At 35.6% G+C, this 13,088-nt stretch overlaps 1 protein-coding gene across 4 annotated transcripts in view; it reads right to left on the bottom strand.

The window, feature by feature from the left end:
- LOC134725380 (sodium/calcium exchanger 3-like) overlaps positions 1 to 13,088 on the bottom strand; it is a 136,955-nt gene that overhangs the window by 50,470 nt on the left and 73,397 nt on the right. For all 4 annotated transcript variants that reach the window (XM_063589152.1, XM_063589154.1, XM_063589156.1 and 1 more), the window contains exon 2: positions 5,720 to 5,804. The gene's annotated coding sequence lies outside the window, so the exon portion shown is untranslated. The remainder of the gene's footprint in view (positions 1 to 5,719; positions 5,805 to 13,088) is intronic.

The raw sequence follows: 13,088 nt of genomic DNA, 5'->3' as shown, positions 1-13,088 counted from the left end.
GTAAAAACTGTAACAAACATTACCTTTATCCAATGTTAACTAGTATAGTGTTCCTAGAAAGTTTGGAATGTGTTGTTGTAGCATGCTTTATGACTTTACCTTGTTATTTTATTATTCGAATTGATCTCAGAATCTATTCTTCGTATTATAAAAAAAGGAACACTATAGATTTCAGATTTGATTTCTATCAAATACGGTCGACTAGAATTATATTTCAATCAGTTCATTCAACTTTGGGTGTAAATATGTAAGTGTAGATATATCTTGAAAAAATATCAAAGGGTAGAGTATAATTAGTTATCAAATGTTCCAGGATTATAATTTTGTACGCCAGACGCGCGTTTCGTCTACATAAGACTAATCAGTGACGCTTAAATCAAAATATTTATAAAGCCAAACAAGTACAAAGTTGAAGAGCATTAAAACATTCATCTTTTACTAGTTTGAAACTCGTTTGGCAAATACAAATGTAATAAAATAGAAATATTGAGTTTGGTTAAAAAAAAACATAGTGACAATGTTACAATTTTAGTAACCATGATCACGTTACCTTTTCATCAAGTGTCGCCTACCAGATGAAACGCATCACTTGGTTTGTGGTGCCACATGTGCCAGCAGGTCCGAAATATCAGAAGGATAACCTCTAGTTTTTATTGTTCAGTCTTAAGTTTTCTATGTTGTGTAGTGTTTATTGTTGTTTGTTAGAGTTTTTTTTTTTTTGCCATGACATTGTCAGTTTGTTTTCGAATAATGAGTTTGAATGTCCCTTTGGTATCTCTTAAATCTATTTTGTTTTCTGTTTAATTCTTTTATCGATGACATGCATCCGTTATATATATCCAATTGTTTTGGATCGTATGTTTTCTTGTTTCAGGACATATATTCATAATTTGGGTAGATAAACATCTTAATAAATTCTTTTGTTTTTATTCAATTATGTTTGTCCTTTTTTAATATCAATGATTTTATAGAAGTTTTAATCACAAAAGGTTGTCTTCAAAATGTTGATTTTTAAAAATGAGTTAAACATTAAAAATATCATAAGTGGTTCACTAAAATAGAAAAATAATCTAGTTACTTTACAAAAGAAAAGAAAATTCTGTTTCATTAATCTTCTTAAAAGATTAAAACATTAATTGCAACTTAACAAAAATCAACGTTTAAAATGCTGTTTACCTTTGTTGAATATGAATGTCCTCACTTATGTTGAACAAAATAAATAAAGAAGAAATCAGTTGGTATGTCCGTTATCGATACACACAATGCATTGTTCTTTACTGATTATAGTTTTAAGATTTTATAACTTCTAAATAGGGTAAACTTTATCAATCGAATGACGTCAAAAGATTGTTCAGCAAAAATAAAAGGTACTACCTTGAATAAAAATAGATATTTCTATTCATTTTTGAAGATGGATAGCATAGTTATGATTTGATAATAGGGTCGACTTCAAAATTGCATAATAATCTAAAGAAATATTAAATGATTTTGTATTCTAAGATGTATGATTATAATATTAGCATAATATGTATAGCCCAACCCGAACCAATGAAGAGTTAATCAGCTATTGGGCTGAAGACACCATCGGGAACTAACACTTGATTAGCAGAGGTACATATCCATTACCAGTACCAATTTTACTCAATGTAAATAAAATAAAAAAGATTTCCGATTTGTCTATTACCCTTATTATAAGACATCATAACACGAGTATAAGCGAGTTACAGTAGTTCGGAATTTCAATCAGATTGCAATTTTACTTTATCAGCAGCACATTTTGACAATTGGTGTCTCTATGAGAGTTCATCTTCGCTAGCCAAGGGTAACGATCCACACCCACTCTCTTCACCCTTGGCGGATTGAGATAACATCTCGGAGACACAAGTTAAGGATTTTTATTGGTTGCAGTAGAAACTCGCTGCATCCAATCAAAAAGAGCCTATAAAATGATCACGTGTAGATGTAGAAAGTGTTTGTGAAGAGAGCGGGAGTGGATCGTAACCCTTGGCTAGCGAAGATGGTGAGAGTTAGGGGCACACTATTTGAAATTCAATACCTAATACAAAGTTTATAGAGATGATATGCCCGAAAAGTATGTTAACATTGGATAACCAATCGTTAATAAAGGTTACTGTCCAGCGCGAGGTCAAATTATTTGAAATTCAAATACGTAAACTTCGAAAAAATCGATATAAAAAAGACAAAAAGTGTAGAAAACACGGACAACGAATGAGAGCTATGCACGCGAGATATACGCTCCTTGGATAATATAAAAATTGTAAAGTGGATAGTTGGTTCTTATCCTGAAAAAAAACCCATCCCTTAATCACAGAAATTAATTCCACGTCTTTGAAAGATTCTCCTTCTAGTAACACGTAGGAAACAGGATGGGTCGTGTTCAAGATTGCACTCACTGACCGCCACGTCTAAGGATTTCAATATCGCTATTCTTGGGACTCAAAATCAAAGGTGAATGTTTGCTTTAAAAAATTATATTACGTAAATCTGATGCAGTAAATGTGTTTTATTCGTTCCAAAGTTAATATTGCCAATTCTTTGAATATTAGAAGTTGTTTCATGTTTAAGAACCCTTTTCTTTTGACAGAATATGATCACAAGATGCCATAAAACAATTCAAGAATTAAGAGTTTCGTTTGATCACTTTTAGCTTTTAGCTGAAATGGAGAAATCAATTACTTTTAAATAGATGTTAGCCAGGCAGGAAAAATGCCTATCAATAGGTTACAACAAATGATATATCGATGCAAATCTCGAGTGTACATGGAGGGGGATTTTAAGTATTAATTTCAATTTTTCATTATCTTGAACAGAAAAGTGATCGAAAATATAGATATAAAAACACTTAATAAGTGTTCTTCTGCAATCAAGATGGATGACACATCGTCGAAGATAAGCTGTTAAATTGTTACCTATTTGCACCAATCGACTACACCAGAAATCGAGATAGCTATCCAGCGTTCTCCCTTAAACCACTTTGACAAAAGTATTCCCGTCAAGTACTTCTCTCAGCATAGAAAATTTGAAGCCCGATATTCGAAGTGTTGTTGAGAATGAAATAAACTCATCATAAATTTACCAGGATTGATTGAATTTTTATAATTGCGCCAGACGTGCGTTTCGCCTTGAAAAAAAATCATCAGTGGCGCTCGAATAAATAAATGTTAAAAAGGCCAACGGGTTAGGATCGACTGAAACATAAACGAATTTGAAACTTCCTATATATAATCTTAAAATAGAATATTTATTGTCCCGCCTTTTTATATTTAATCCCAAATTGATACTTACGATTTGAAGTTTCAAATATAGAGAAATAACGACACAAACGTCTTCTTTAAATTTCATAAACTAACCAGTTAATGGTGGTTAATTTGGAAGCCTTATTTAAAATCAGTTTCCAGGACTTGTTCAGCGTTTTCAGATGATGTGCTATTATATGAGTGCCCTTTTTTCCTTTCAACTAACAAATCTAAATCAATTTGCTTATGTACATAGCATGGAATTTTGTCAAGAAATGTCATAATTGTTGGGGAGATTACGTCATTCTATTGTGTAACACGGACGCTTAGAAGACGGATATAAGAGATCTCAACACTTATTTCAGAAAAATGCACCAATGAAATAGTTGATGAAATTGATATTTGATTAAGATTACGTAACAATTGCATTATCTGATTTATACGGAAACGAGCCTCTCTTTTTTTTTTTTTTACATTTTTCTACATTAATTGGTAATGGTTGTTTTAATAATTAATTATCACACATCATAGCAACGCAATACTGGGGGTAAAAAAATACAAGCATGTTTCGTGCAAGGAGAAGAAGATTATGCAATGCAATCGTTGATTGTTCATTTCCTGATTTTCAATCGTCTAGCCCTTTACAGCCGATTGCAAGCTGAACCGTAAAGACATTATTTGGTTAGGTAAAATTCTCTCCTTTAAGAGTAGACTAGTCCGACAGATAACCAATCTATCTGTATGTTGGACTAGGCTCATTCGAAAGGAGTTTAGTTTGCCTGACCTAATAATGACTTTACGGTTCTGATCTCAAGTAAGCTAACCAAAGATATTACCTTTGACTACACACTCAATGAATTCGACTGTAACAGAAATTGATTGTGAGATCATTTAGAACTTGTGCTAAGAAGAAGACCTCAGCACAAAATTCTAAGTCAAACTTCTTAGAAAAAATATATGATTGTTTAATGACCATCTTCATACTATAATGATGGGGGCACTTACAAGGCAATTCAACATAAGTCACATTTCAAATGCCATTTTTCAAATGATGCACTTCGGAAAAACAGCTTACTTACAGTTTTTTGTGGTTTTGTTTGTATCTATTATATCTTATTACAATGGTGGTACCGCTAATATGATTTTTTATGTAAAACAATATTTCAAAGAAGCATTAGATAACTCCTACAAAATGTCAATCAACACTGTTATTCGAATTCGATCGAGATATTGTTCATATATTTTCCCCATCCAAATATGTCAAAAACTAAATGGGTGAGAGAAATATGTCTTTTTTTAAATTTTTACACGATAATATCTCCAAGGGGCATAACCACAATTAAAAATTCCGATTTCCTTTGTTTAAAATTTATCAAGATATGTGTTATATAAATCTCTGTATAATTCATATTTGTATACAATTCATCAAGAACTGAAAGGGAGAAAGAAGTATTACGAACTCAATACATGTATATGCCCCTGCTCTGCTTTGCAGTAGATGTCAAAAGGAACATAGCACATTAGTTGTACTTAATTCTGGTATATTCAATCTTAAAAATCTGGTTAAGGTTTTTAAATTAGAGAAACCAATCTTACAAATCTAGACATTGTTTTAAAATAAGAGAGAAAGAAATACCAGAACGACATTTTTTTCTCAGGACACGTTTCAAAATCCATAGTACAATACATCACCAAAACATGAAACTGTAAATATGTCATCAGTCATCTTAGATATAAAAATGATTATGTGGTATGATTGCCAATGAGACAACGCTCCACAAGAGACCAAAATGACACAGACATTAACAATTATAGGTTAACGTACGGTCTTCATTAATGAGCAAAGCCAATACTGCTTAGTCAGCTATAAAAGGCCACGAAATGAAAATTTAAAACAATTCAAAAGAGAAAACTAACAGCCTAGTTTATTTTTTAAAATAACGAAAAACAAATATGTAACCCATAAACAAACGACAACCACTGAATTACAGGCTCCTGACTTGGGACAGGCACATACATACAAAGTGTGGCGGAGTTTGAGATGATCGACATGTATTGATAATTCAACTTGTGTTCTTAAGCGCAAATTTTCGACGGTGATGGTAGCTATCTACTTTCGTATCTCCCCTCTTTAGATGAGTACTTTTTGAAACACCAATATGAAGTTCAAACAATGTGTGGTCTTACCACTAAGTAATGTAGTATGTTCGGTATAAGATTTTATTTCAGACGTAGTTTAAAACAAATGTGGCAAATTAGCTTATTGATGTGGGGAACAAATTTCAAATCAAGCGTGCTCTTGTCTTTTAACTTTAATCAGGGACGTATATAAGTCCTTGCTTTAATGATGAGATAAGAACATCCCCAAAAAATGAACAAATGAAAAAGAATTAAGCAGTATTATACATATTCTAACCATTATATATAGTATTGCAAAACATCACATTTAAGTTACCACTTACCTGCAAAATAATGATATTGAATAGTTGTACAATAATCTCAGCACTGAACTTCTAGAATTATTCTACATTAAATCTTACTTCCCATCTGAAATGAAAATGTTTATTTGGTTGAATCAATCCTAAATTCATTCATTGATTATTCAAATACGACCTGGTTTAAACTATCCTAAATAATTCAAATCTAATTGATAAATGTTCCGTTCCAGGCAAAATCATTTTATATATATAAACAAAAGGTATGGTGCCAATAATCCAACAATCATAGTTAAATAGCACTACCGTGTTTATTGGCAATGATTACTGGTAATCGATGACTTCAACACGTACATTTTACATTTTCTTGGATCGGATATTTTTGGACACGGATGAATACCTTTATGTAAAATACTTATTGATGGAGCTGTTGTTCCATGCTTCTAGATAAATCTTTATTAATTTTTATGTTTAATTTTATATTGATTTATAGAATATTCCTTGGTCACTTAACGTTCTTGTGTTCATTCCCATTTGGTCTTGTTGGTTCTTTTTTTTTTTATCTGTTTAACGAGATATTCAAATAAATATACTGTTGATCACTCTTCATTATTAATTACTTCTGGAATGCGAAACCATCATTTAAATGTTTGCAATCTATAGTTGACAAAACATTAAAAATAAAAAAGCATGTTGCTAGTTAGCAACATCACACAACAAAGACAAAACAATTTATCGACGTGGGTAACTCAAGGACTGAATCTGGCGGTAAATTATACTAAAATAAAACATCGGGTTTAAAAGTATAAATATTTAATTGACTATTCGACATTAATCAAAATAAAATAAAATAAAAGATCAATATTTAAAGATTGGTGTATTGTTTCTGATTATTAGTAGCTTTCGAACAGTTGTTTAAAAGACAGGCGTCTAATATTGATAGCGGAAAAATATAGATGAGTCGGTTAGCAACTACATAATTAATGACTTTCCAAAAACAAATTGCGGATGTGTACAATAAAAAGACTTCATGTGTTATAACTTAGATGAGGAAAAGGTTATTTATTACACCCATTAGTGGACTTCGGCTGTTATCTGCACTTTGGTTGGGTTGTTGTCTCTTTGACACATTCCTCATTTCCATCCTCAATTTAATTAGTCTTCAAAAAAGAAATTAATTTTATCAATTTGGTTCGTTCGACGCATCTTTTCTGTATTTGATGTCGTCAAGGAGAACTCGCAATCCACAGCATTGTGAAAGTCAAAGATGTGTAAAGCTGCATATGAGAAGACCGATATAATTTTACAATAGCCAAAAACAATTATTGCAAAATTCATATAAAATCAACTTTTGACTGAGGTGGTGGCTGAAAAGTTTCTAAAATTATCAAAAAGAATCAAAAAAAGTATGTTTAAAACTATGTCAGAAACGCATCTCCAAGCAGCGGATTTCACCCCTATCTTTATTGTTGTGAGGTTAACTACTTTCCAAAAAGAGCTAAACAGTTTGACAATTAATTCGGTTTAATTTGCCTGACATCAACCATAAAACAGACACCAATGGATCATCAACAAAACGAGGAAATTTCGCACCCAAAGGTGGGCTTCAGCTGGTCCCAAAACATTCAAAGCGTATATACTAGTTCGGTAAAAAAAAAAATGGAATCACACTAAGCTAAAAAATATTTACATAATACATGCAACCAATTTACAGTATTACAAAATGTCCTTTCATATAATATAAAAAAGAAGATGTGGTATGACTGCCATTGAGACAACTCTCCACAAGAGACCAATATGACATAAAAATTAACAAGTATACGTCACTGTATGGCCTTCAACAATTAGCAAAACCCATACCGCAATTATATAGTCAGCTATAAAAAGGCCCCGAAATGACAATGTAAAACAAAAATTCAAACGACAAAACTAACGGCTTTATTTATATAAAAAAAAAATAACGAACAACAAATATGTAACACAAAAACAAATACAGGTTCAATCATCTCGCATATTAGAATTACGTCATGCAGAAATGTACCTAATGTGTTCTTCCCCTTCTTTTGTATGCTGCTACCCAAAAGCAAAGTCGTGGAACATATTATAGTAGAATCTTTGGTAATTCGTGCAGTTAATGTCTCATCCTGTCTTGAACATTTGGACCAAACATTGAATACACTATCCACACTGATTTGTGTCCACACTAGTTATACAACAAGCTTGATTTCTTACAAGAAATATATGAAGCTTTTGTTAAAAACATATATTTAAGGAGTTTTTTGTATATTTTAATTCGTTGTGAGTTTTCTAGTTTTCTTTATCTAATTTCATTTATCATGTGTTCATATCACATTTATAGCAGAAGAAAGTTTTCAAAATATTATAGTATCCTCATATTGAATTAAAAAATTACTTAAATGTCGATTCTTTTCCTTTTAAATATAATCCGATTCACTTGAATATCATGATTCAATCTATTACCTTTATAAAATAAGAATTAAGAGTTGATTGTTACATAATTTTGATTGCTTAATTTACATTTGTTAAAATTAAGTGATTACTTGCTTTCTTACGGACTTGTGTGTGACAAGATCGATACTGAGGAACATGTATCGACGAGTGCCAGTGTCATAAAAACTTAGAAACGAGCTGTATTTTTCACACTTTATTTTTTTTATTTAAAAAAGAAAGGTCTTTCGTTAATTGGGATCAAGTGTTTGTTATTCTATTAGTGTTAGTCAGATTGTAGACATAATATAAATTTATCCAGGTCAGAAGTGTGCAAAAACGGCAAATTGATTTAAATTAGTAGAAGACGAATTTTAATGAATAAAAAGTGCCTATTTTTATACCAGACTCAAGCTGGCAGCCACTTTTATCGGCCAATCAAGATAGCAGCCACTTTTTTCCAGCAGCCAATTTTGACGATATGTCTAAAAACCAAAAAACTGCATAAGACTGAAACGTTCCAAAAATTGCTAAATCTTAGATATATATAACTTAACAGCGGAATTCGACAATTTGTCAGCTTGAACTGATTTTAAAAGCATTTCATTACCTTTTAAATATGCATGTGAAGTTAGCTGCAGGTTTGTTATTCGATATTCGATGTTCAATATCCGACGGGTTCAATATTAAAATTTAGTTGAAAATAATTAAAAAGTATGATTTTCATAAGTTAACAGGAGTGAAAAATTACGCCGCAAATAGTTTTATGACCCCTTCAAGCTGTCGTAAATTCTTGTTGTCCTCGAATATAAACCCTTATATCAATTGCATATTTGTCTTTATGTAATATAGATTTTTATCAATAAAACGACATCAAAGATGCATCCAAGATTCAATTTAATATATAATATATAAAACTAAAACTAAAGCCGGCCACTGTAAAAACATTCAGAAATATAAATAGAAATATCTATTGAAAGCCAAAAAAGGAATAAATATATAGTGAAAACCTACGGGATACCGCTCAGATGAAAGTGAGACTCCTGGTGTTTCCATATTCCAAAATGCAACGATATTATAGACTCTTTGTATATAAAAATGGGTGTGGATATAATCGTGACTAAAAGGTTCTTGGGTTATAGGTATTGAAAATACGTAAATGGGCAACTTTGAACCTCTGTGGTGGCCAGACGGGCCCGGATCCCAGAAAAATATTTAAGTGGGGAATAGCTTTGGTCAATACCTTCAAAATGAGCTAGGTCCGGTTCGGAACTTTGCCGTAGGGATATACCGAAGAGTACCGAATGTGTGGTTGATATGAAAAATACGTAAATGGGCAACTTTGAACCTCTGTGGTGGCCAGACGGGCCCGGATCCCAGAAAAATATTTCAGTGGGTAATAGCTTGGGTCCATACCTTCAAAATGAGCTAGGTCCGGTTCGGAACTTTGCCGTAGGGATATACCGAAGAGTACCGAATGTGTGGTTGATATGAAAAATACGTAAATGGGCAACTTTGAACCTCTGTGGTGGCCAGACGGGCCCGGATCCCAGAAAAATATTTAAGTGGGGAATAGCTTGGGTCCATACCTTCAAAATGAGCTAGGTCCGGTTCGGAACTTTGCCGTAGGGATATAGCGAAGAGTACCGAATGTGTGGTTGATATGAAAAATACGTAAATGGGCAACTTTGAACCTCTGTGGTGGCCAGACGGGCCCGGATCCCAGAAAAATACTTAAGTGGGTAATAGCTTGGGTCAATACCTTCAAAATGAGCTAGGTCCGATTCGGAACTTTGCCGTAGGGATATACCGAAGAGTACCGAATGTGTGGTTGATATGAAAAATAGAAATGGGCAACTTTGAACCTCTGTGGTGGCCAGACAGGCCCGGATCCCAGAAAAAATATTTAAGTGGGGAATAGCTTGGGTCAATACCTTCAAAATGAGCTAGGTCCGGTTCGGAACTTTGCCGTAGGGATATACCGAAGAGTACCGAATGTGTGGTTGATATGAAAAATAGAAATGGGCAACTTTGAACCTCTGTGGTGGCCAGACGGGCCCGGATCCCAGAAAAATATTTAAGTGGGGAATAGCTTGGGTCCATACCTTCAAAATGAGCTAGGTCCGGTTCGGAACTTTGCCGTAGGGATATAGCGAAGAGTACCGAATGTGTGGTTGATATGAAAAATACGTAAATGGGCAACTTTGAACCTCTGTGGTGGCCAGACGGGCCCGGATCCCAGAAAAATACTTAAGTGGGTAATAGCTTGGGTCCATACCTTCAAAATGAGCTAGGTCCGATTCGGAACTTTGCCGTAGGGATATACCGAAGAGTACCGAATGTGTGGTTGATATGAAAAATAGAAATGGGCAACTTTGAACCTCTGTGGTGGCCAGACAGGCCCGGATCCCAGAAAAAATATTTAAGTGGGGAATAGCTTGGGTCAATACCTTCAAAATGAGCTAGGTCCGGTTCGGAACTTTGCCGTAGGGATATACCGAAGAGTACCGAATGTGTGGTTGATATGAAAAATAGAAATGGGCAACTTTGAACCTCTGTGGTGGCCAGACGGGCCCGGATCCCAGAAAAATATTTAAGTGGGGAATAGCTTGGGTCAATACCTTCAAAATGAACCAGGTCCGGTTCGGAACTTTGCCGTAGGGATATACCGAAGAGTACCGAATGTGTGGTTGATATGAAAAATACGTAAATGGGCAACTTTGAACCTCTGTGGTGGCCAGAAGGGCCCGGATCCCAGAAAAATATTTAAGTGGGGAATAGCTTGGGTCCATACCTTCAAAATGAGCTAGGTCCGGTTTGGAACTTTGCCGTAGGGATATACCGAAGAGTACCGAATGTGTGGTTTATATGAAAAATACGTAAATGGGCAACTTTGAACCTCTGTGGTGGCCAGACGGGCCCGGATCCCAGAAAAATATTTAAGTGGGGAATAGCTTGGGTCCATACCTTCAAAATGAGCTAGGTACAGTTCGGAACTTTGCCGTAGGGATATACCGAAGAGTACCGAATGTGTGGTTGATATGAAAAATACGTAAATGGGCAACTTTGAACCTCTGTGGTGGCCAGACGGGCCTGGATCCCAGAAAAATATTTAAGTGGGGAATAGCGTGGGTCCATACCTTCAAAATGAGCTAGGTCCGGTTCGGAACTTTGCCGTAGGGATATACCGAAGAGTACCGAATGTGTGGTTGATATGAAAAATAGAAATGGGCAACTTTGAACCTCTGTGGTGGCCAGACAGGCCCGGATCCCAGAAAAACATTTAAGTGGGTAATAGCTTGGGTCAATACCTTCAAAATGAGCTAGGTCCGGTTCGGAACTTTGCCGTAGGGATATACCGAGGAGTACCGAATGTGTGGTTGATATGAAAAATACGTAAATGGGCAACTTTGAACCTCTGTGGTGGCCAGACGGGCCCGGATCCCAGAAAAATATTTAAGTGGGGAATAGCGTGGGTCCATACCTTCAAAATGAGCTAGGTCCGGTTCGGAACTTTGCCGTAGGGATATACCGAAGAGTACCGAATATGTGGTTGATATGAAAAATACGTAAATGGGCAACTTTGAACCTCTGTGGTGGCCAGACGGGCCCGGATCCCAGAAAAATATTTAAGTGGAGAATAGCTTGGGTCAATACCTTCAAAATGAGCTAGGTCCGGTTCGGAACTTTGCCGTAGGGATATACCGAAGAGTACCGAATGTGTGGTTGATATGAAAAATACGTAAATGGGCGACTTTGAACCTCTGTGGTGGCCAGACGGGCCCGGATCCCAGAAAAATATTTAAGTGGGGAATAGCTTGGGTCAATACCTTCAAAATGACCTAGGTCCGGTTCGGAACTTTGCCGTGTGGATATACCGAAGAGTACCGAATGCGTGGTTGATATGAAAAATGCGTAAATGGGCAACTTTGAACCTGTGTGGTGGCCAGACGGGCCCGGATCCCAGAAAAATATTTAAGTGGGGAAAAGCGTGGGTCAATACCTTCAAAATGAGCTAGGTCCGGTTCGGAACTTTGCCGTAGGGATATACCGAAGAGTACCGAATGTGTGGTTGATATGAAAAATAGAAATGGGCAACTTTGAACCTCTGTGGTGGCCAGACGGGCCCGGATCCCAGAAAAATATTTAAGTGGGGAATAGCTTGGGTCCATACCTTCAAAATGAACCAGGTCCGGTTCGGAACTTTGCCGTAGGGATATAGCGAAGAGTACCGAATGTGTGGTTGATATGAAAAATACGTAAATGGGCAACTTTGAACCTCTGTGGTGGCCAGAAGGGCCCGAATCCCAGAAAAATATTTAAGTGGGGAATAGCTTGGGTCCATACCTTCAAAATGAGCTAGGTCCGGTTTGGAACTTTGCCGTAGGGATATACCGAAGAGTACCGAATGTGTGGTTGATATGAAAAATACGTAAATGGGCAACTTTGAACCTCTGTGGTGGCCAGACGGGCCCGGATCCCAGAAAAATATTTAAGTGGGGAATAGCGTGGGTCCATACCTTCAAAATGAGCTAGGTCCGGTTCGGAACTTTGCCGTTTGGATATACCGAAGAGTACCGAATGTGTGGTTGATATGAAAAATAGAAATGGGCAACTTTGAACCTCTGTGGTGGCCAGACAGGCCCGGATCCCAGAAAAATATTTAAGTGGGTAATAGCTTGGGTCAATACCTTCAAAATGAGCTAGGTCCGGTTCGGAACTTTGCCGTTTGGATATACCGAGGAGCAACGAATGTGTGGTTGATATGAAAAATAGAAATGGGCAACTTTGAACCTCTGTGGTGGCCAGACGGGCCCGGATCCCAGAAAAATATTTAAGTGGGGAATAGCTTGTATCCATACCTTCAAAATGAGTTAGGTCCGGTTCGGAACTTTGCCGTAGGGATATACCGAAGAGTACCGAATGTGTGGTTGATATGAAAAATACG

The sequence above is a fragment of the Mytilus trossulus genome, chromosome 7, assembly GCF_036588685.1.
Source record: "Mytilus trossulus isolate FHL-02 chromosome 7, PNRI_Mtr1.1.1.hap1, whole genome shotgun sequence".
Taxonomy (NCBI): Eukaryota; Metazoa; Mollusca; class Bivalvia; order Mytilida; family Mytilidae; genus Mytilus; species Mytilus trossulus.
Note: the sequence above shows the minus strand (reverse complement) of the source record. Positions and strands in the feature narration are given on the sequence as shown.